At 38.3% G+C, this 25,445-nt stretch overlaps 1 long non-coding RNA gene across 3 annotated transcripts in view; it reads right to left on the reverse strand.

Annotated features, from left to right (window-relative positions):
• The window catches only part of LOC126087942 (uncharacterized), a 134,614-nt gene that overhangs the window by 47,451 nt on the left and 61,718 nt on the right, over positions 1-25,445 (reverse strand). For 2 of the 3 annotated variants that reach the window (XR_007519908.1, XR_007519907.1), the window contains exon 4: positions 15,235-15,552. This is a non-coding gene — a long non-coding RNA (uncharacterized LOC126087942). The remainder of the gene's footprint in view (positions 1-15,234; positions 15,553-25,445) is intronic. The other variant, XR_007519909.1, reaches the window with a different exon arrangement.

Here is a 25,445-nt window from a genome sequence, read left to right on the forward strand (position 1 = left end):
CCACAGGATGGTCATGTTCTGATTCCCTAGTAGACTGATGAGTGCTTCCTATGAAATATAATTTAGTATTAGAAATATATATTAAATTAAAAAAAAAATCTGTTGCCTTCAAGTTGATTCCAACTCATAGCGACCCAATAGGACAGAGTAGAACTGCCCCATAGGGTTTCCAAGAAACAGCTGGTGGATTCGAACTGCTGGCCTTTTGGTTAGCAGCCAAGTTCTTAACCACTGTGTCACCAGGGCTGTATACTGGTATAAATTAAAAATAAATACTAAATTATATAGTAAAAATAAAGTGCACCACTACTTCTAAATCTTCCTGTTATGGCCATATCAAAGGAGTGTAACAAGATCTTTTCTTCATGAGTACTCAGTAATTAGTCCAAGTGTTAAAAAAAAAAAAAGAAAAAAGAAAAGCTGTAGTTAAGGTTGCTCTTTTTTTGAACTTAAAAAATGCTTACTTAACCTATTTCTTTCTTCCTACACTAAGAATAATATTGTTGCCAATTTTTCAGGAACTGGTATTTTTCTCCACATTTTGCTATGTTTATTTTCTAAAAGTACGCTTAGCTCTTTTGGGCTGTTTTGCTCCTTAAGCCCTCTTAGTATGGATGGATTTTTTGTTTGTTTTTAAGCAGCTCCCTAAGTTTATTGAAACCTGCTTTCTGGACACATGCTCATTTTATTTAACTGATAGAAAAAAAAAATCTATGCAGTAACTACAATCGCCAAAAACATTAGTAATTGAATTAATAGACTAAGATTCCTTCTGACCTAACTGAAACTCTCTGACTTAAATGTTGGAACATGTTTCCCCAACATTGTCTTTGATCCTTATCTCTTTCCAACCAATTCCTCTCATTAATCTTATTAATTCCTTTAAATGTCTGCTGTAAGTAGATTTCCTGCCCTATCTTCCATACCCACATTCCTAGCTTTCTTTGGAGCATCTCCAACTAAAGTTCCTGTCACATTCTTAATGATCCCTTCAAATCTACTTCTCCAGTAATCTCCATTTCTCTTCATTGGCATCCCCACTCTCCTAGGTACCCAAGCTAAAGACTATGTAAACAGAGGCACATTCTATGATCCCTAAACAATTCTCAATTTTTCCTCCATTTACTTCCAATTTTCATTACATCTGACTTAAATCAATCACTGGCCATATTACAAGCATCGTAACTATTGCTAGACTAGTATTCCCAGTAACAAGCTGTGTAGAGATGGGCATGCAGATCATGGAAAAGCCACTTTCTTAGAGAGAGAGGAGAAAGGGAGATAGTAAAAAAAAAAAGTAAAAAAAAAAACAAAAAACTGAGAGCCTGGCTCCCCTTAATTAAATACCTCCCAGTACAAAAAAAAGTATGAATATATATAAGAATATATATGATACATACAAAAGAATATATATAATATATAATATACAATATATAATATATGGAATGTTAAAGTTTATTCAGTAGGCTTTGAGAGGATGATATATACAGTAAAACCTGTGAAAGAAGGAACCCAGGTAAGGTAGAAACCTGTCAGAGAAGGAAAACTCAAAATATTTTCCACTAAAAGGAGAGACAGAAAAGTAATAAGACTACACTCTGTCAAAAGCAGAAAACTTGTGAGACCCAGAAAAACAAGGCAATCTCACTGAGTTCTGGCTTTCCTAGGTTTCACTGGAGAGATATAGATATAAATATACATATAGATATATACATTAGATATATATCATCTCAGAGCACCTATATAAATTATACTATATGTGTGTGTGTATATATATATATATATATACACACACACATTTTACAGAATATAAACCAAAACCAAACCTTTTGCCATCAAGTCTATTCCAACTCATAGTGATCCTATAGGGCACAGTAGATTTGTCCCCTGGGATTTCCAAGGAGTGCCTGGTGGATTTGAACGGCCAACCTTTTGGTTAGTAGCTGTAGTTCTTAACCACTATGCCACCAGGGTTTCTATTATATAATATGTACATGTATATATGTATTTTATATAATATTTATGTATGTGTGTGTATATATATATATATAATATATATACTAGATGCTATGGAGAGTAGCCTTTGAAGGTGAGGAATTCTGCAGTGGGGAGGTGCCTTCCATGGTACCTTATCTATCTGTTCATTTTTAGTATATTGTGACATATTGCAGCTTATGTAAATATTTGAACAGTTTATCTAGCTTTTAACTAACTCTCACAACACACTTAATATTTTTCTACAAAGAACCTGCACATTAAAAGCATTAGCAATAATGAAAACACCTGCAAACAAGAATTAAACAACAGGGATGACAGCCTCTCTTCTCCTAATCTGAGCTTTTCATCAATCACATTGGATGCAAAACAATGACTGGCAAATCGAATCTGATGTATAAATCACACTACTATCACTAAAACAGTGATTAAGAATCTATTTACGAGACTGAGAAGAAATTTTTACTGTTCAAAAAAATTAAAATTACTTTAAAAATACTGCTTACTCCATCTTCACCTCATCTTTTTAACTTTCTTTTTGAGTATGATTATAACATATGTAATATATTGGCACAGAGCACTAATATATTAGTTTTTTTTTTTGGCTATCATATATTGTAAAAAAGCAAATCCAAACCCGTTGCTGTCGAGTCGATTCCGACTCATAGCGACCCTATAGGACAGAGTAGAGCTTCCCCATAGAGTCTCCAAGGAACACCTGGTCAATTCAAACTGTCAGCTTTTTGGTTAGCACTTAATCACTGTGCCACCAGGGTTTCCATTTATTATAAAAAGGTGCTCAAATTTTTTAGTAATGGGCTGCACAATTAAAAAGTTTGAGGACCACCCTTCTGACCTGACATGGTATATTGCTCATACCTCTTTGGTGGAATTCATTACTTCCTTATTTTTATTATAGTTATTTATAAGCCAGCTTCTGTCAAGTCGATTCTGACTTATGGTTACCCATGTGTGTCAAAGTAGAACTGTGCTCTGCTAAGCTTTCAATCACTCATTTTTCATAAATAAATCTGAGGTGCCTCTGGGTGGACTTGAACCTCCAACCTTTCAGTTAACAGCCAAGCATGTTAACCATTTCCACCACCCGGAGACTTCATAGTCATTTATACACATGCATCACTCACCTTCTGTCTTATTTTGCTAGTGCTACTGTGACAGAAATACCAAAAGTGGGTGGCTTTAACAAACAGAAATTTATTTTCTCACAGTTTAGGAGGCTAGAACTCTGAATTCAGGAAGTCAGGTCTAGGGGAAGCTTTCTCTCTCCACTCTGGGGAAAACCCTTGTCTCAGTTTCTCCGGCATTCTTCTTCTTGTTCCTTGGAGATCTCTTCCTATCACCTGCCTTCCCCCATTTGTCCTTCCTTGCTTTTATGCCTAATCTGTTCCTTTTATATCTCAAAAGTGATTGGCTTAAGACATACCCTACACTGTTATATTAATGGGGTTCTGTTATATTAATGGGGTTCTATTTCCAAACAGGATTACATCCATATGTATAAGGGCTAGTATTCCAACAGGTACTTTAGGGGTTACAATTCAATCCATAACACCTGCCCATCTCTTCTAAGCTACAATCTCTTATAGAAAAGGAGTATGTCTCATTCACATATAGCTCGTCCACTGTGAGTGCCTAAGACATTTATTGAGCACATTAGAGATTGTTCAATATGTTTTTAGTAAATGGATAAATGGAGGGTGTTATGGATTGAATTGTGTCCCTCAAATGTAATATTGAAGTCTTCACCTCTGGATCTGTAAGTATATTTGGAAACAGATATTTATGAGGTCACACCGAAGGAGGATGGGTCCTAGACCTAATCCCTTTGGAATGGTGTCCTTATAAAAGAGAACAAAGACACAAGTGAAAGACAGATGTCCTGGAACACCTGGGGCTACTGACAAGGAAGGACCGACCCTCTCCTAGAGTAGATTTCCAGATTCCAACCCAAAACTATGAGACAATAAATTCCTGTTCTTTAAAACCACCCACTTACAGTATTTCTTGTTACGACAGCACTAGGTACCTAAACGTAGGGCTAGTTGGGTAGATAAAAAAAAAATTTTTTTTTTTTTTTTGGTAGATAGGATGATGAATATTTTGTGGTTTAAAGTGCTATTAAAACTTGTTTCTATTTGGTTATCAAGAAAGAAAGATTAACATAAAAAATGTGAAACCCGTTGCTGTCGAGTTGATTCCACCTCCTAGTGACCCTACAGGACGGAGTAGAACTGCCCTATACGGTTTCCATGGAGTGGCTGGTGGATTCAAACTGCTGACCTTTTGGATAGCAGCCAAATGCTTAACCACTGTGCCACCAGGGCCCCAGGAAAATCAACATAGGGCTCCAGATTTCCTTGAGAGGAATGACAGGTTTCAAGGGATAGGAAGAAGTTAGAGTCCAACTTCTTCATTGTGGCAACAATTTCTCTCTTTGAAGAAAACCAGGGCCCCTAACAGATTCTCCATTGCCCAGAAGAAAAATACCTGGCAAAAATCATCAACGCAAGTTTTCTCCTGACCTTGTTTCCTTGACCCTGCCATCCCTGCTACACTATAATCCAGGGCCTGGTTTGTTACCTAAAACGAACTGACTCATTAGGAAATGCATATTTATTGCTATGTTTAGAAAAATATCACAGCTCTGTTTGCAGTGTAATAGCCACCGCAGCAGCCACATTAAAAAAAAATCACGCAAGCTAACTACAGATGATAAAACATTTTAATCACAAAAGTCCCTCACCAGGCTAGCGCTGTAATTACCAAGGGTTTACCTAAGGAGACACAGTTAAGCAATAAGTGCTGATAATGCCCCATGACAACAATAACCTGAAAACGAAGATTAGGACTGAGTCTGAAAAAAAAGGAGATTGCTAGGGAGAAGTGTCTGAATCTGATAAGAAAAATACAGTACATACTGCATTCAAAGAAAGGGATGAGGTAATAGGAAAAACTGCTGTAGGGAAAGAAAAATCCAACAACAAAAAAAAATAGGAAGAACGAGATGATAGGGAATGCACACTCCCAGGGTTGTGTAAGTGCTATTTTTAACTGTAGATGTTCTTACTGTATTTGGAACACTACAGAGTTTCAAGTACCTTAGTCGTTGTGTTGCTGACAATTCTTAGCTAAACACAGAGTTTAGGAAGGTCAAATACCATGATGACTAGAGTTGGATTCAACCACGAAGTAGCCCCCAGTGGTTCTGCTGGAAGATGGCTGGAACAGCAAAGGAGTCAAGTCGGCCAATTGAGAGGCTCTGCCCCTGACAGGATGAGATCAGGCTGTGAAATCACAGTCTCAAGGAGTCCTTCCTACATCAGTGTGTGGGGAGGGGGTGAGGGGAGGAGGAAGTTAATGCCACCTTACACACACTAAATCCATCTGAAGTATGAAGTTAAAGTATGACAACTGCCGTTGAGGAATAGTGCTAAGAACTGACTGACCACATGGTTGAAGATGAGAAAGGGAATTGTGAGTATACCAGAACTCTTGGGAGTGAGCAGGCAGGCTTGTTACTGCTTTACTGAAGCCTAGCTAGAAGACCAACTATCCTATTCCAGGTAGTTTAGAGGTCCTGTGTACCTCCAACACATTCCAATGACAGAGCCCTTTCTAGGAAGAGTTCTTAGGCCAGGAAAAATCATACAGTTGGGTGCCTTTAAGTCCTGCATTAGTTACAAAAGAAATGGACTAAAAAAAACAGACTTGAAGTACAAACACTTTGGATAAATTTTAGCAATTCCTATTACTTTTTTTTTTTTTATTACCTTGTACAAACAACTACCCATGATATAGCCATTCCATTTTTGAGTATATATCCATGAAAAATGAGAGCATGCATCCACACAAAAAGTTGCACAAGAAAGCTCCCAATAGCTTTTTTAATAATAGCCCAAAACTTCTCAGAAAAACAAAGAAACCCCTGATACATACAACCCGTATGAATATCACAAAAATCATGCTGAGCAAAAGAAGCCCAACACAAAAGAGTACAAATATGATTCCATTTATATGAAGCTTTAGAAGAGATAAAAGTCACCTATGCTAAAAGATTAGAAAGGTGGTTGTCTCTAGGTAGGGGTGGGGAGATGTTGATTGGGAAGGGGAACTTCCTGAGGTAATGGAAATATTTGATAGCTTTCTAGGGGTTTGGAATACATTGGTTTTTGCATTTATCAAAACTCATTGAATTGCATGCTTGAGATGTTTGCTTTACTGTATGTAAAATTTACCTTGAAAAAGAGTAAACGAGTATTGATGTCTGTTGTTGTTAAAAAACTTGTTGCCATCCAGTAGATTCCAACTCATAGCGAGCCTATAGGACAGAGTAGAATTGCCCCATAGAGTTTCCAAGGAGGGGCTGGCAGATTCGAACTGCAGACCGTTTGCTCAGCAGAGGTAGCTTTTAACCACTATGCCACCAGGGTTTCTGTTGTTGTGGAGAGGTGCCATCAAGTTGGTTCCCACTCATGGTTCGTTCTATGTACAATAGAATGAAACACTGCCTGGTCCTGTGCCATTCTCACAATTGTTGTTACGCTTGAGCCCATTATTGCTGCTACTGTGTTAATCCATCTCATTGAGGGGCTTCCTCTTTTTCCCTGATCCTCTACTTGACCAAGCATGATGTACTTCTCCAGGGACTGATCCCTCCTGATAACACGTTCAAAGCATATGAGATGAAGTTTTGCCATCCATGTTTCGAAGGAGTGTTTTGGCTATACTACTTCCAAGACAGACTTGTTTGTCCTTTTGGCAGTCCAAGGTATATTCAATATTCTTCATCAACAAGATAATTTGAAGGCATCAGTTTTTCTAGGTCTTCCATATTCATTGTCCAGCTGTTGCATGCATATGAGGTCATTGAAAATACTATGGCTTAGGTCAGGCGCACCTTGGTCCTCAAAGTAACATCTTCGCTTTCCAACACTTTAAAGAGTCCTGCAGCAGATTTGCCCAACGCAACACATTATTTGATTTTCTGACCACTGCTTCCATGGGTGTTGATTGTGGTTCCAGGTAAAAATGAAATCCTTGACACCTTCAATCTTTTCTCCATTTATCATGGTGTTGCTTATTGTTCCAGTTGTGAGGATTTTTGTTTTCTTTATGTTGAGGTGGAAACCTTGGTGGCGTAGTGGTTAAGTGCTACGGCTGCTAACCAAAGGATTGGCAGTTCCAATCCACCAGATGCTCCTTGGGCAGTTCTACTCTGTCCTGTAGGCTCACTATGAGTCGGAATTGACTCCACGGCACTGGGTTTAGTTTTTTTGTCTGGTACATTGAGGTGCAATCCATACTGAAGACTGTAGTTTTTGATACTCATCAGGAAGTGCTTCAAATCCTCTTCACTTTCTGCAAGCAAGGTTGTGTCATCTGCATACCACATATTGTTAATGAGTCTTCCTGAAACCCCAATGTCATATAGTCCAGCTTCTCAGATTATTTGCTCAGCATACAGATTGAATAAATATGGTCAAAAGTTACAACCCTGAAGCACACCTTTCTTGACTTTAAACCACACAGCTTTCCCTTGTTCTGTTCGTAGGACTGCCTCTTGATCTATGTACAGGTTCCTCATGAGCACAATTAGAAGTTCTGGAACACCTATTCTTCCCAATGTTATTCATAATTTGTCATAACCCACACAGTTGAATGCCTTTGTATGGTCAATAAAATGCAGGTAAACGTCTTTCTGGTATTCTCTGCTTTCAGCCAAGATCCATCTGACATCAGCAACGATATCCCTGATTCCACGTTCTCTTCTAAATCCAGCTTGAATTTCTTCCAGTTCCCTGTTGATGTACTGCTGCGAATTATGAATTATCTTCAGCAAAATTTTACTTGCATGTAATATTAATGATATCATTTGATAATTTCTGCAATCTGTCACATCAACTTTCTTTGGAATGGACACAAATACGGATCTCTTCCAGTTGGCTGTCTTCCAAATTTCTTGGTATAGATGAGTGAGTGCTTTCAGCATTGCCTCAATTTATTGAAATATCTCATTTGGTAGTCCAAGTCCTGGAGGCTTGTTTTTCACCATTCCCTTCAGAGTGGCTAGGATGTCTTCCTTCAGTACTATCAGTTCTTGATCATATGCTACCTCCTGAAATGGTTGAACATCGACCAATTCTTTCTGAAGTCTAGTTAGTAGGTTTTTTGTTGTTGTTGCTGTTCGTATGGGTTAGCAAATCTGAAAAATATTTCTGTGTAGTCTAATCTTGAACAAATGAGTAGATATATTAAGGACAATAAGAAAGAAGTTCCTCACTTCTGTAGAAAGGAGCTACAAATATTGAAAGGGAGGGGAGCATAGTGTACCTGTAGTGTCTTAGACTGGAAATGAAAGTATCGATATGAACTCATAGTTTTTAGTAGATAGAGGGATGAATGGAGACTATATAGTCAATGGAGGATATATGTTCAATGGAGTATATATATTCAGTAGAGCATATATATCCAATGGAGAATACATATTCAATGGTATATATATATATATACACACACATATATATACATATATTTAAAATAAGTTCCTAGCTCTGTCTACTTGAGAAGCAATGAAACACAAGTAACAATGACCATACCTAGTAACAAGATCACAGATTTTGGCTTCTCAGTAATAGTGTCTTCTTCACTAAAACTAACCAGAGCTTCATGAGAATAGGTTGATTCCAGAACAGGGGCAAGAAAAATATAAGACGATCTTGGAGTAACTTTTTTATCAGAAAATAAGGAAATGGCCAGGAAATATCAAGAATATATCAAAAGAGCACTAGAGCTTAATTTCTGCTTCCACTTTATGCTAATAACAAAAAATAAGCCAAATAAACTACAAAGCCATAGGTTTTTTTTGTAAACTTATCAGATACCCAAGGACTAAAGAAATCAAAATGAGCTAAAATCTAGAAAGTGAAAACCTCTCCTAGCAGAAAAATTATTATATAAAAGGAGCCCTGATGGTGCAGTGGTTAAGCACCCAGCTGCTAACCAAAAGGTTGGCTGTTCAAACTCACCACCCGCTCCACAGGTGACAGGTGTGGTAGTTTGCTTCTGTAGATTACAGCATTGGAAACTCTATGGGGCAGTTCCACTCTGTCCTATAAGATCACTATGAGTCAAAATCAACTCAACCACAACAGGTATTTCATCGCCAAAAATGTGTTCCCTTTCCTGGGCAGAGGTATTATTAACTTCAGTCTCTAGTGTTCTTTTACACACAGTGTCCCACATAAAAATACGACCAAGAAATTATCAGACGGAGGCTTTATAATAACTTTGATAATTACATTAAATGATTTAGTGGAAAAGGTATATAAGATATGTGAACAGATGGGTAATTTTGGCACAGAAATGAAAAACTAAAAAGGATCAAATAAAATTGCTAGAAATAATATATATATATATATATATATATATATATATCTGTGATGAGGAACCCTTCAAATCAGTTTATCAGCAGACTGGATACAACAATGAAAACTGTCAGTGAACTTAAAGACAGCCAATAGAAACTATTCAAATTGAAGTACCAAAAAAAAAAAAAAAAAACCCAAAATGGAGAAGTGAAAAATGAAGCAGAGCAGAGCACCATAGATCTGTAGGTCAATATCAAACAGTCTAAAGTATATTGCATAAATTGCAGCCCTAGAATATGAATTAAAGTTTTATTAATTATCAAGACAAAAATCATAACATTATAGTAATGAAACCTAGAAGACACCACCTTCACCAAGTGATCCTGGACAGCATCATCAATATCGGGACAAGCCAATATCATGTGCCAGCTGATGAGATGCAATGGGAAGCACACTACACAACTTCACTGGCATAACCACTACAAAGTACATAGTCTGAATCTAATCATAAGGGAACACTAGACAAACTGAAACTGAAAGAAGTTCTACAAAATAATTGATCCGTGCTCTTCAAAAATTATAAGGTCAAGAAAGGCAAAGGCGGACTGAGGAGCTATTCCAGATCAAGAGAGACTAAAGAGACATGACAGTTAAATGCAATAATTAATTCTGGTTTGGATCCTGGACAAAGAAAAAAAATGTGTAAATGACATTATTGGGATAATTAATCAAAAATTGAGTATAGACTGTGCATTAGATTATAGTATATATCAAAGCTAAATTTTCTGATCTTGATAACTGTACTATGGTTTTGTAGGAGAACGTCCTTGTTTTTAGAAAATATACACTAAACTATTTAGGGATAAAAGATCCCAGTGTCTCAACATTTACTCTCAGATGGTCATCTCTATGTGTGTGTGTGAGTATCTACGTTTGTGTGTGTGTATATATATATATATAGTGAGAGAGACAAAGACAGAGACACAGAGAGGTTAATAAGGTAAAATATAAATAATGGACAAATCTGAGAAAGGTATTATGGGAATTCCTTACATAATTCATGCAGTTATTTTATGAGCTTGAAGCCATATCAGAATGCAAGTTTACACTTAAAAGAATATCATTAAAAAGCAATGATGTTGCCAGAGAACACTATGCTGCTTGAGAAATGGTTATAGAGCCTACAGGGAGATTCTGTGGTCAGGCAGCAACGTAGTATTTCGCTGGTGATCAAGAATATGTGCCTGTTCTGTTATGATATTAGCTTGGAATCTAAGAGTTTTAAAAGAAGAAGGAACGTTCACACTTCCTTAATCCACACAGCTCCTTTTACAGGTAAGAAAAACTAAAGTTAGACGGAGAGCTCAAGTTTCTTTGAAGAAGAGCCAAGCCTTCTTATTCTCTTCTGCATCATGCTGCCTTCTCAAAAACTTTAAAACTTTCTAGAAGACTTGCCGTGGTCTTCCTCCTCTTTCTTCTCTTCTTTGATCCTCTCTGAAGCTACAATCACCTTAGTCTGGGCAATCTCCACAAGTGTCCATACCCGAGGTTCATGTTTACTTAATGTGTCAAGCATTTCCCATGGAGGGAAGAAAGTAGTGGAGTTCCAAGGAACATGAGAGCTTACTGGCTCCTGGGGGCAGCATAGTTCTATACCACTTTTTTCCTCTCATGTTACCTATCTCCTGTAAAGATTCATCTCGGTTACTGTCCCTACTATTTTTATTGAATGGCTGTTGAAATTTATTTGACACTCAATGTGTACTTATCATGTCCCTATCACATTGATAATATAATTTATTACTCCTAGTTTTGAGCATGCTTGAACTAAATAAGGGTGTGGTGTGTGTGAGGAGGGATCGGGGGATAGGGAAAGTTAGCACTTCCTTTCCTAACAATATACGCCACTCGGTACTATGTGACTAAGTGTCTCTTCTGGTCAATGCAACAAGCTAATGAGAACTCTTGGATCCCAGCTCTATGTGGACCAGTAGTTGTTTATCAGTTGGTTATTCTCCAAGGCCACTGAGTGATCCCTAAACCTCACAGCCATATCGTAATGAGAATCGACACCAATTTATGTTCCCTGGAAAAAATATTTCATAGAAATGACCCTGCTGAAAGCTTGATATTTTCTTCCTATATGAAGGTGAGTTTGGCCACAGCTGGAATCGTTACTTTGACCATTCATCCCAGTAGCAGCAATGTTTGTTTGGTGCATTGTATATAATAAGGTTTCAATGTATATTTCCTGAAGAATGATTCATCAATACCAGTGTCTTCGGAGTCATCCAGACACGATGGGCCTGAGAATAGGGGGAGAATTTTGTTGAAAATCTTTGCACCCCCCAATCTACCTCCCACCCCCACATCATCAGCGACCATGTTTATCTACTTCTTTTTCATGCCTCCTCCATTTTCCTCTACCATTAATTTCCTACAGAGAACTCACTGGCCTTGGAAGAAAAATAATTGCCTAGATAGAATAAAATGAGCTGGAGTTCAAAGAAAAAGTGGGAAGGAAGCATTAAAAAAGAAATTAATGGATGAGATAGTGATACTGAGTCAGACATTTGTAACCACCAGTAGCACCAGGTGACCCAGTGGTCAGGTGGTGAGGATGTTTCAACAGGGCTTCAAACTGGTTTGAAATGGTTCAGTCACAGCAGCCTTTAATAAGAGCAGCGTACTCATTGCATAGCAACCAAATCTGTTGCCCTTTGGATTTTGATCTGAGTAGGAAACAAACAGCAGTGCCCCACTCAAAGATGGCAGCCAATCTTGCTGCTTTGAATGTTTCAGGAGCCTGATGTGGGAGATTGGATTCTTGGCAGGACTGCGAAGAGAGATACACATCCAAAGCAGTGTAGTCAGCCACCATCTTTGAGTGGGGCACCATTGTTTGTTTCCTACTTGGGTCAAAATCCAACAGGCAACAGATTTGGTTACTATGCAATGTATATGCTGTCCTCGTTTATGATGGTCATGACTAAATCCTTTGGAACAAGTTCAAAGCCCTGGTTTATAACTCAGGGAGTCCCTGAGCACAATTTGTGTTCCCAAAGAGACTGTATACATCCTGGGGCACAGTCATGGACTCTTCTACTTCTTTATATCTTGTAGTGTTCTTAGTTGTATCTTTCACATGTTATTGTTGTTAATTGCCATCAATTTGATTCAACAGATGCCACTACATGTGTGCAGAGTAGAAATACTCCAGAGGGTTTTCAAGGCTGTGACCTTTCAGAAGCAGATTGCCAGGCCTTTTTCCTAAGGTACCTCCAGGTGAGTTTGAACCACTAACCTTTCTGCTAGTAGTTGAGCGCTTAATTGTTTGCATCACTCAGTTGCCGTACATTTCACATAGTGGTTCTCAGTAGAATTTGAATGACTTCTTGTATGTAGTTAGCTTTCACTGGACTATAAGAGGAAATAATTTGTAGGGTTTTTTAATTCCATTTAGCATGAGCATGTGTGTGCACACACACACACACCACTCACACACATGGTGAATTCTAAGGACAAGAACTTTGGTATCAGAGAAACCTTGTTTCAAATCCAGTTCTGTCCTTACTACATTTGTCATGTTGAGTAGAGGCGTATCTATGGAAAATAGTGCTTATGGCAAACACTGAAGTTGTGCCCCTGCAGGGGCTTAGCAAGAGTAACAAGCACCCAGGAACAATCTCTAAGTTGCACCCTCCACCCCAATTCCAAGATGAATAGATGTTAATAGCAGAGACACGTAAGCAGAAAATCTTATCCCCCTCTCGTCCAGGTGCCCCAGTCAGGCACCTTTCATATTTGTGGTGCCTTGAAATGTCATTCTGCTTCTGGGTCTGGCTCCCCCTTGTACTCATGTTGGTGGCAAATGCCTCCCTCCTCACCTCCCCCTCCCCCATGCCTCTGTGTTTACCAGGCTTGAGGAAGGTGTTGAGCCATACTGGGTCAATAGAAACTGCTCAGTGGCGCCTCCCTTCAAATGGCACCCAGGGCATGTACCATACCTGCCATACCTTGGATACACCTCTGACCTTGAAGAAGTTACTTAATCTCTATAAGGTTCACCTTCCTTTTCTACAAACAAGATTAGGTGAGATAATGTGAAATTCACTTGCAAGTAGTTTAGTGTCAAAAACAGGTATTATTCTCTCTCTCCTACTAGTTTCTCTTTGAAAAAATCATAGTACAGCACTTTGCACGTATTCAAATGTTCCCTGAAAGTGTTAGCATGTTTTTATATGTCCCACCAAATTTGTTGTATCACTTTCTAGTAATTAGTCACACCTTAAGTACATGGCCATATGAATATAATTTCCAAGAAGTAAGATTATTCACTATCATCAGTAGCCTCACTCTAATTTTCAGGTATGTCTGTCTGCACTTGAAGCCCTGGTGGCGCAATGGTTAAGAGCTCGGCTGCTAAACAAAAGGTCAGCAGTTGGAATCCACCAGCTGCTCCTTGGAAATCCTATGGGTCAGTCCTACTCTGTCCTATAGGGTTGCTCTGAGTCAGAATTGACTAGATGATGGCAAAAGGGCTGCCTGCACTCAGAGAAACCATACACTCTTGGAACAAGTGTATTCTGTTCAAGGATTTCCATCGTCATGCACTCATCTTCCTTAGCCACCCAGGAATGAGCTGACTCCTGTGGCTAATGTCCTGCATTTAGCGTGCTAGAGCCAGCTTACATTCTTCTCCATGGGGTATCCCCAGAGACACACAGAGCCATATGGGAATCCCATTCCTATTGCAGAAAGCCATAAAGAGATGGAGGAAGAAGACAAAGTCCCAGCATCACATCCCCAACACACCCTGCCCCTCAGAGTGAAAGGTGAGGTGTCTAGAACCGGACTGCCTGAATTCAAATCCTATCTCTGCCATTTACTTTCTCTGTGAGTTTAGGCAAGTTTCTAGTCCCTCTGCACCTTAGTTTTCTCATCTGCAAAATGGGGATAATTATAGAATTTATCTCAAAATGTGTTGTGAGGATTAAATAAACTAATATATTTAAGGCAATTAGATCATACTTGGCACACAGGAAACTTGATGAGTGTTCACTATGATCATCACATGAGGTATGGATGACTTGGTCAAGGTCCTGGGAAAGACCAGGTTCTACCTGAAGAAACTTAAAACCCTAATCCCTGTTGCTTCAGAGCATACCCTGGTCATTTCTTTAGCTGGAGGTCAGATGTCCATTAAGTTCGTAAGCTCCCATGCCCTCACCAGAAAGCACCGCTGTTACTGCCTAATCTCCTCATTTATTACCAATATGTTTCTGGGCATAGAGGCTGGCAGAGGTGTCACAGATGTCATTGGCACCAAACACTTATGTAAGGTAACTCACTCTCAGAAGGTACAGAGAAATACAAACACTGTAGGTGAGAACAGTGGACCCTGGGGCTATGACTTGCTTTTTTTCTTTTTCGGAAGTTGTGTAGGTTTAGAATAGAGATTTGCAGCCTGTGGGAAGGCTATGCCTGAGATCAATGGGCCTTTCTTCCTAGTCTGTCTTAGTCTGGAAGCTCTACGGAAGCCTGTCGAGCATCATAGCAACACACAGGCCTCCACTGAGAGACAGGTGGTGGCTGCGCTTGAGGTGCATTGGCCAGGAATCAGACTTGGGTCTCCTACATGGAAGGTGAGAATTCTACCACTGAACCCTCAGTGCCCCCAAATAATAACTATAATAATCTTTAATTTCCTTTTCTGAAGGAATAGATTGACAGATAAACAAACAGATAGATATAAAAAATATATACATAAATGCTTTCTATTATATATGTACATATCTGCAAGTATTATGTTACTTATATGCTCTCTAGTGTACGTGAATTTTATTTATACCTGTGTGTGTGCATATTTCAGAGGGGAGGAACTACATAGATGTCTAGGGTTTGGTTGATCCTTGGTCTACAAGTCCAGTCTGAGCAGTCCGCGAGGTCTGTCTTAGCAGTCTACAATGGGTGCTTCATAGAGAGGAACTGACCTTAATGAGGAAGAACATGAAAGCAAAGAAAAAAAAACATAAGCAGGTAGTGCAAAAGCCAAGACAAAGTGATGGAGCCCACATTCCAGACAGGAGAGAGCATTACCTGCAAAAACCAAGGTCACAGACATCCTACTGCAGCCCTTTGATAGCTATTCATTTGTCGTTGCCCGTTTCTGAAGAGGAATAAAAGAACAAACTGGCTTATAACTTGGTGTTGCTGGAAGTGAAAATTGCCTAGAACATACTTTAATAAAAAAAAAAAAAAAAGACTCCATTAGTAGGAAAATGAAAAGAGAAATTCATATCACTCAGTAACTAACCACAGTACATAAGCTCCAGACAACGTGGTTAATTATGGGAAATAAGGGGCAAAAGCTTAAGGAAAAACACACAGGCATGTTCAACAGAAAGTACTATCCTTTGTTACCAGAAAAAGGGGCTAGACATGGGAATTGAAAATCCAGAAAGTCCACTTGTCTAATTTTGTTGTTCTAATTCAGGGCAAAATAACCCCTTGGTTTAATCTAGTTCAGCTAACAGGAATGAAAGAAATGAAAAAAAAAAAAAAAAAAAACACTTTAGTTTTTGAAGACAAAATGAATAGATAACAAGAACTAGACACTTTAAGAAAATATCTGAGGAAAGAAAGCGAATTTATCCTTTACGGGCAGCTTCTCCTTTTATTCACACAGTTGTATTGGAGGAGAACGCTGTAAAAACTTTAATGAAGCAATAAAACTTGTTTTGAAACCTTCTGCATACGCTTTGTTCTTCTTAGAGACTCGCTTGCAACTACACTGTATAAAAAAGAAACAGCACCTGAAACTGATCTGTGATTGCTTATTAAACATTTACCTTTGCGGCCACATATAAAACAGTCACATAAAAGGAACTTCCAATTTCACAATATATCTAGTGCACAAATGGCAACCCCCGACTACTAAATGGGCAAGGGACCAAAGGACAAGTGTTCCCTGAGCCTTTGAAATCTTGTCTTAAAGTGCTCTAAGAGCATTAATTGGCAGCAGCCTATGTGTTGCCTGAAAGCACGCTCTCTCTTCACCTTGTCCTCCAGTTCTATGCAGATCAACATTTGTTCACTGCTTCCACACCCAAGTCTACACTTATACCAAAGCACTAAAGGGTTCCCACGTGGCTTCTCTTCTTGCTTCAAACCAGTTGCCATAGAACCGATGCTAAAGCACAGCAACCCCATGTGTGTCAGCATAGAACTGTGCTCCCTAGGGCTTTTAGCGGCTCATTTTTCAGAAGTAGATCACCAGGCCTTTCTTCCAAGGTGCCTCTGGGTGAACTTGAACTGCCAACCTTTGGGTTAGCAGCCGAGCAGTATGTTTTAAATGTTTACCCCACCCAGGCACTCCTCTTGCTTCAAAGTGCAGCTTAAATTCCACATCTTCTACATACAGCAACCCCCCCTTGTTTAATTGAATGGCAATGACATATATATTTTTAACAAGCTAACATGAGCAGGGAATTTTAGCTGTCATCACCAATAAGATGACACACAGGGGAAATTACTATTGTATATTTGTTTATCTACCAATTACCAAGAGGACAGAGGTTGTGTTTTTCTTTCAGCTGTACAAAGAAGTTATTACAGCATCAATGAGCCCTCAGTGAACATGAAATGATGAGGTTATAATTCATTAAGTAATAGGTAAAAAAGAAGGAAAATAGATGGAAGGTGAGGAGATTGGATATTTAATTCATGAAAGGTGACATATATATGTATATACATATGGAGAGAGAAAGAGAATAAGAATGAGAGAGAAAGTCAGTCCTTGGGTGACACAAATGATTAAGCATTCAGCTACTAGCCAAAAAGTTGGTGGTTCAACCCATCCAGAGATGCCTTGGGAGACAGGCCTGGTGATCTGCTTCTGAAAGGTCACAGACTTGGAAACCCTATGGAGCACAGTTCTACTTAGTAACACATGGAGTCACCCTGAGTCAGAATAGGCTCCATGACAACTAACAACTATGTATATAAATAAATAAATATTATGTATATGCATATAAGTGTGTATGTAAATGCATATGTATATATATAGATAGATAGAAAACTATATATCTTAGATTTCTAGCAAAAAAAGCTTAAAACTTAAGTCTATAAGTATCTTACTTATCCAGTGCTGCTATAACAGAAATACCACAAGTGGATGGCTTTAACAAAGAGGAATTTATTCTCTCACAGTCTAGGAGGCTAGAAGTCCAAATTCAGGGCACCAGTTCCAGGGGAGGGCTTTCTCTCGCTGTTGGCTCTGGAGGAAGGTCCTTGTCATCAATCTTCCCTTGGTCTAGAAGTTTCTACATGCGGTAACCGCAGGCCCAAAGGACAAGTGGTGTGCTCCTAGGGCTGCCTTCTTGGTTGTATGAGGTCCCCCATGTCTCTCTGCTCACTTCTCTCTTCTATATCTCAAAAGAGATTGGCTTAAGACACAATCTAATCTTGTAGATCTCTTCAACTTCACTGCTGCTAAGCCATCTCGTTAACATCATTGTGATAGGATTTACAACACATAGGAAAATCACATCAGATGCCAAAATGGTAGATAATCACACAGTACTAGAAATTATGACCTAGCCAAGTTGGCAGGTATTTTGGGGGAACACAATTCAATCCAAGACAGTAAGTCACTTAATTTTCATAACAAAAAAGTGTAGATACACTTTTGAATCAATTTTACATGTAAGTTTATAGTTTAGCATTTGTATTTCGCTAAAAATTATCTTGACCATCACCATATTGGGTAAGTACAAAGCACTGGGTTTCCTAAAATAAGTATTTATGGACTTTTTACCCCCTCTTGAGTTCTCTAAGAAGATCATGCATGCATCTTTTGCCTGTTTCTCTTTTTACTGGCTCTTTTCCTGTCCTAAACTTAGCTGTTTTTCTTTCTCATTATGAAAGTGAGCTAGCTCTTCCTTGATTACAGATTATATCAGATAGGAAATAGATTTGGACTGGGAAAATATGGGCTATAAATTGAGATTCATGCTTTTTTTCCCCTTTAATATTTAAATTTTCCAGGCAAAACAACAAAAAAAGATCCTTATTTTCAACTTTTATAAGCATTTTTTTTCAATAATTATATTTTAAGTTTATACTTTTCAGACTCAATAGCTCTGACTTTCTTGATCGAGTCCTACAATGTAAATGGCTGATATTATTCCCACCAACTCAAAACTAAACCTACTGCTATCAAGTCAATTCTGACTCATAGCAACCCTATAGGACAGAACAGAACTGCCCCATAGGGTTTCCAAGGCTGTAATCTTTACAGAAGCAGGCTGCCATATCTTTCTTCCGTGAAGTGGTTGGTGGGTTTGAACTGCTGACCTTTTGATTAGCAGTTGAGCACTTAAACACTCCATCACCAGGGCTCCTTTTATTTCCACCCCCCAAAAAAATTCCCAACAGCTGCTTTAAAATATTCTCTGAAACTTTCATGGCTTTTCAAGTATCCAGTGTTGCTATTGATTTTGAGAAAATTTCTGGCACTTTTTTTTCCTCAGTGGTTCATTACCAAGTCAAATTTACAAACTAATTCCATTGAATTTACCACACTTCTTTCTTGGGAATTAATAACATTCCATTCTATTTCAGAAACCATCTCCTCCAGCTACTTGGCAATCGTAGCTGTTGCTATGTTCAGTGAAATACCTCTAAACTAAGAAAGTAAGTTTCCATCTCTAAATTAAAATTAAAAATAAAAACAAAAAAAACTTTGATCTAGAAAGTAATAAAATAATAGAAATAAGAAAACCAAAACCTTTTTTTTCTTTTCTTTCTCTTATGTTCTGCTAAAGAGCTTCTTGCCATTCTTAATACTGTCTAGAGCAGCAACACTGGACAGGTCAACTCATTTCTATTCTAGTTCTACACATGATTCTACAAAGACTTGGACACATCTTTGAAAAGCCTTTAGTCTTGTCTTTCAGAATAGTCTGACCGCCAGGGGACTGTGGCCAAGCCCAGCATAAGACCAATTGTCTGAAAATGGCAGCTCTTTTGAGGCAAGATTCATCTGAATATTCTCTCAAGAGAGTCAGTCATTACAAACAGGGTCATTTACTTACACATGAGTGAAAGTGCAAGAGGAACTTTGGAACATATGACCTGCCAATTCCTTTACTTTGCTTCATTTTGGGCTTCTTGGCCTTGACCAAGAGCAACATCAAAAAGTGCTTGATTTTTCCAATTTATCTTATCATTTATCATGGTCTTTCTTGCACCCCATCACTTTTGGAAGTTAGGAAGACCAATAAATCTGTCCATTAATTTTTTGCAGACTTGTCCTTACCAAATGAACTTAGGAGAATAAAATTTCAGATTTCCCATAGTGTAGTACTCTCAGGCAAATAAGGTTGAGCACTGAAGAAATACTAGATAAGGTCAACAGTTGAACAGTTCTCAAAAAAAAAAAATTTTTTTTCTTTTTTTTACCCACTTACTAGTAAATGGGCCATTTTGGTTTGAAGGATTTCAGGACATAGGAAAAGTTATAAGTCCTATACGAAAGAACCCATACAGGAGGCTAACGAGCAAGCTCAAGAACCAGGCAGGTAGGAAAAATGGAAACATTTATAGGACAAAAAAACAAAACTTTGCCATTAAGTGAACTATGGCAATTCCATGTGATAGAGAGTAGAACTACACTCCATAGGGTTTTCTTGGCTATAATCTTTACAGAAACAGATCTCCAAATCTTTCGTCTGTGGCGCCACTGGGTTTGTTCAAACTACCAAACTTCTGATCAGTAGTCGAGTGCAAACTGGTTGCATCACCCAAAGACTGTTAATTCATAGACGAGGGTCTTAATTTGTGCAGCTTAAAGCATGGCACTCCATGCATGTGAAGTCATAGATTACAGAATTTTAGAGCTAGACTGGTCCTTTGTGTTCTTCTAGTCCCATTCTATTTAGGAATGAAGGAGTTAGTTTGCTCTTTTCTAGCTATGTTCAGATACTCTCAAATTAGCTTAAATTATCTCTGTAGTTTGTTATTCCAAGGAAAAATATATTTTTATTATTCTAACATTTATTTTTAAGGATGTTCTGAAAAAGGTCATAAAAATAGTAGTTCCACGTATAATGCCTTTCTTCTAAAGAGCCCAAAATATTTTCTTCTCATCTCTCTTTAAACAAATGACGTGATGTAATACAGGAGAAAAAGGTATCACCATCTATATTTTATAAATGTAGATAAAGGGAGATAAAATAAAAACCATGTGTCCGTCCTTTCAGAAAATGAACCTTCTCAGCTACCAAATATCCATGTGTTTTGAGTATATTCCTGCTCTGAGCCATTGCCATAAGTCTATAGTGTATTCCATAGCTATGCTAATACTGTGATCCTTACCTAACCCCATTTGGATCTTTTTGGTATATTTTGATGTGCTGTTTTGCACACACACACACAGAGCCTATTGAGATTTGTACTGGTGTTTTCATACTGACCAGTTTCATTAGTGTTCTCATTTTGAGCATTGCAAATCTTCATAATAGCTGGCAAGGATTAGGAGTCCAGTCTGTGATCATGAAATACAGCCAAGCTCACTGGCCCACACCAAGATCAAATGGATAAACTTAGACTCATTTATGTCCTTATTAATAAAACTAACCAATTGCCTGAAGACAGAAGCCCAGTAAATTGTATACTGAATGCATCTCATATCTAACTAGTAGTCATTGACTTTATCAGGTGGTACCATACAATGTACATTGAGATTTATTACAATTACTATATTTTGTGAATCATTAATTTCAATATCTTAATTTTTTAACAAAATTAATTTATATATATATATATTTTACAAGTCTGCTACTTATAATTCTACTCATGGGTCTATTTCAAAATGAATTTCCCTGATTTGGGGACTTTTGTTCTATAGATTAAATGGAAACCAAGGCGTTTAGAACAGGTAAATGTCTTAGTCTGGGTTCTCTAAAGGAGCAAAATCAGTAAAGCATATATACATATGTAGAGAGAGAAATTTACTTCAAGGAAATGGCTCACACAATTGTGAGGGCTGGCAAGTCCCAAATCTATGGGTCAAACAACAGGCTGAAGACCTCTGCTGGCTCACGTGGTTGCAGGGGCTGATGAACCCAAAATCTGCAGGTCAGGCAGCAGACTGGAGGCCTCAGCTGGCTCAAGAGGATTGCGAGCGTTGACAAATCCAAAATCTGGGGATCAGGCTATAGGCTGAAGGCTTATGTCCCAAGAATTGGAGGTCAAACAAGACAATTGCAGGGTCAATAGAGTGAGTTTTGACAGAACATCCATTTATATACTAGATGCAAGTCACACCCCCAAGGAAACTCCTCTTCCAACTGATTGGCTCTACACATCAGATCACAAAATGGAAGGTGATTACTTAGTGTCTGACAAACCACCGAGAACCATAGCCCAGCCAAGTTAAGATATAACATTAGCTAGTTTTTTTTTTTTTTTTTATCATAGTAAAGCATTTACTCGAGGTCACACTTTAATAAAGTGGTGAGCTACCATTTGAATCTATTTTGGTTATTTAGTTTTTAGCCAGTATACAATATAGTTCACAAGAAATTAGCAAATATGTTAATGAGTATTACATGAAAAGCACAAGCTAGGTTCTAAGTAGTTTGATTATCTTATTTGAACTTGATGACAACCCCATGAAGAAGTCATGAAGAGATTTTTCCAATTTTATAATCTATAAAAAAAAAAATTTTTTTTTTTATAGATTATAAATCTATACCTACAACTAAATCTTGCCTTATGCATAGGCAATTAGGTGATCATCTATAAAGTTTAAGGGCACTATTTAAAGGCACGTGTTCAAAATCCTATACCACTCTGCCTTACATAGGCTTGCTATTCCATCATTAGAGTAAGTCCTTTGAGCTAAAGCGCTATGTCTTCAGTAGTTGTTAGTTATCATCGATCAAGTTGACTCCAATTTATGGAGACCAAAAAGTTGTCCAGTCTTGTGTCATCTCCATGATTTTTTATATGTTTGAGCCCATTATTGTAGCTACCTGTCAACCCATTTCATTAAGGATTTCCCTCATTTTTGCCAACTCTTCACTTTACCAAATAAGACTGGTCTTCCCTAATGACATGTCCAAAATTCTAACACTGAGAACACACTGTCTTAGACTAAATAACCAAAAAGCAGAATGCTGAGAGACAAAAATTTATGTGGATCAGTTAGGCAAAGGGGAAGCAGGAGAGGAAAGAAGAAGCCAAGCAGACACACCATCTCAAAGTTCCCCAGAAGATAGCTTCCGTCTGATTCTAGAGGGAACCCTTAAGAGTAAGATTTGCCTCAGAGTTGACACTGATCCAAGGTATGAGCACTGGCCTTTCACAATTCTACCCTGCTTGGTTGTTGATCAAGGACCACTCCAGAAAGGGAAAAAAAAAATAAAATAAAATACAGGCATTTACCTGCGAAGAACCTCCACTAAGAGGAACAAGGACTGGAGGGTGCCTTATTTCCCTAGGGCCAAACCAAAAACCCAAACCTGTTGCTGCCAGTTCCGACTCATAGCGACCCTATAGAACAGAGTAGAACTGCCCTCACAGGGTTTCCAAGGAGTGGCTGGTAGATTTGAACTGCTGACCTTTTGGTTAGTAGCCAAGTTTTTAACCACCGCACCACCAGAGCTCCTTCCTAGGGTTCCTGTAACAAAATACCACAGATTGGGAGGCATTAAAGAACAGAAATTCATCGTCTCACAGTTCTCAAGGGTAGGAGTCCAAATTCAGGTCATCAGCAGAGCCACACTCTGTCTGCTTTAGGACATGTTCTCTTCTGGTAGCTCAGGTGTTTCTTGGCTTTCCTTGGCTTGTAAATGGACCTTCACATGCCATCTTCTCCCTGTGTGTGTTTCTCTGTGTCTATTTTTCTCTTTTATAAAATACTACTCAGACAGGACTAGCACCCACGCTATTCTAGTGTGCCCTCATGTGAACCTACCTGATAACTTCTTCAAAGAAAGACCCTATTTCTAAACAAGATTCATTCACAGGTAATGCGAGTTAGGATTTCTGCATCTCATTGGTGGACATCTGGGTAGAGCACCATATTGTCTGCACACACATTATGCCTACTTGCTTATTATCATCTCCACGGCAAACCATATAAGTACCTCCAGAAATGGGAAATGGTCAGGGAAGTTCTGTTTCAGGGAGAAAGAAGAGATAGGCGTCAGCAAGGAGCCATAGCCTTAGAATTGCCTGAGGACACTGAGGAAAAAATCCTAAACATCATCCCTATCATTGGATTGGGAACAAGGCTGGGAATGGAAGTGAGAAGAAGAAAGATTGAGCATGAAGAGGTGAGAGAACACCAAATGCAAATTTAACCTTCCTCACAATTTGGCTTACTCACTTGTGGCCATCACGTGGTGGATGAGTTTTCAAACATCTTGGCAGCCTTCCAATGAGAGTTACTATTCACACTTATGGACCTTTTATAACCATCGTAACTATTAGCTTGACCTTTTATATGGAGAAAAGGCTTACTTTAATAAGAATATATTTTTGATTAGTGTAAGCCTACTAAATTCTCAATTAAAAGCAAGAAGAAATTTCAAAAAGTGCTCTTTTTCACTTTGAGTTGACCTGTTTTATTATTTTTCTTCTTATCAAATATATCTCTAATAACTGCTCTTCAGTGAGGTCAACATTGATAGCTGTTTCTTTTCTTATTTTAAATTTCCAGATTATGGAAATGTTATAGAGTGTAAGTGATGGTGGAAAAAAATATATTTTGTACCTGATCTCCGAAACTCTGGTCCGTGTACACATTAATCATGTTTGGAATGATTTATTTCTGCATTCATGCTGGCCAATGTTATTAGTGTTTGGTTTGGATGAAAGGAAGAAAATCTGCTTTCAGTTTCACCTCTGTAAAAAGAAAGTTAGATTTGTGCTGGCTTATATAAAGTCTGCATCTCAGCTATATTCCTTAATCTCAGGTACTTCCATATTCATCTTTCTTCAACAGTGTCGCTCCAAAAATTTCTCTGCAAATTCGCTTGATCTTCGAGTTCAAGTTATATCTTCACTTTGTTTTCCAGCCCCTTCAGAATCTTCAGTGCCTTCTGCCAGCAACATTTCATGTTCACCATGCTGATCTTTCCCGACCATTCTCTGCTTCATTATCCAGTCTTCAGTCCCGGCCTCAAATAACTTCATTGTTTGATACTAACCCACTTGTGTGCTTTCCTGTCCACTATGCTGTCACCACTATCCCCATCCCCCTGCCCAGCTCCAGATTACTTCCTTTGGCCATTGGAAATCAATGACCCTTTTATAAATCAAACTCTTGAATTAAAAAAAAAAAAAATTACTGTGGACACCTTGTGTGTGTCAGAGTAAAACTGTGTTCCACAAGATTTTCAATGGCTAATTTTTTTGAAGTAGACTTCCAAGATACAGGTAAACACCTATAAATATGATGAAGTTCAAAATAATGAACTTGTGGGAAAGATGCAAATTTTAGCATCAAAACCCTGGGTCAAGTTTTGGCTTTGCATGTAAATCTGCCTGTAACTTGGTCAAGTCATTCTCTAACCCGTTGCTTCTCATCTGCAAATGGGACCAACAATACTAATACCTACCCAATCATCGTGATATCTAAAAAGAGGCATCGTACATTGTAAAACACTAAACAACAGTTAGTTACTTGAATTAGTAACTCTCAGGAGTTATGAACCTCTTGCTTTCGAAAAAAAATGAAGAAAGAAGAATAAGAGGCTTGTTTAGGAACTGCAAGCACTATGATAAGAATATTAAGAATGCAAAAGTTTCTGCCTTGTGCCAGTGATTGTTGGTCTGATCCTAGAACATTTCGGTTATTATTAAAACTTTATGTCCTTCAATAAAATGTTGCAGTTGAGCCAATAAGTGCTATAGTATGTTAATAATAATCGACATAAGGCTGATTCCCAAAATATAAGGATAACTCACATCCCTGCTTTTCCACTCCTTCATCTCTGACACCAGCCACGACGTAGCACCTTCTTTTCTGACCCTAACCACTCAAAGTTA

The sequence above is a fragment of the Elephas maximus genome, chromosome 13 (genome assembly GCF_024166365.1).
Source record: "Elephas maximus indicus isolate mEleMax1 chromosome 13, mEleMax1 primary haplotype, whole genome shotgun sequence".
NCBI classification, from domain to species: Eukaryota; Metazoa; Chordata; class Mammalia; order Proboscidea; family Elephantidae; genus Elephas; species Elephas maximus.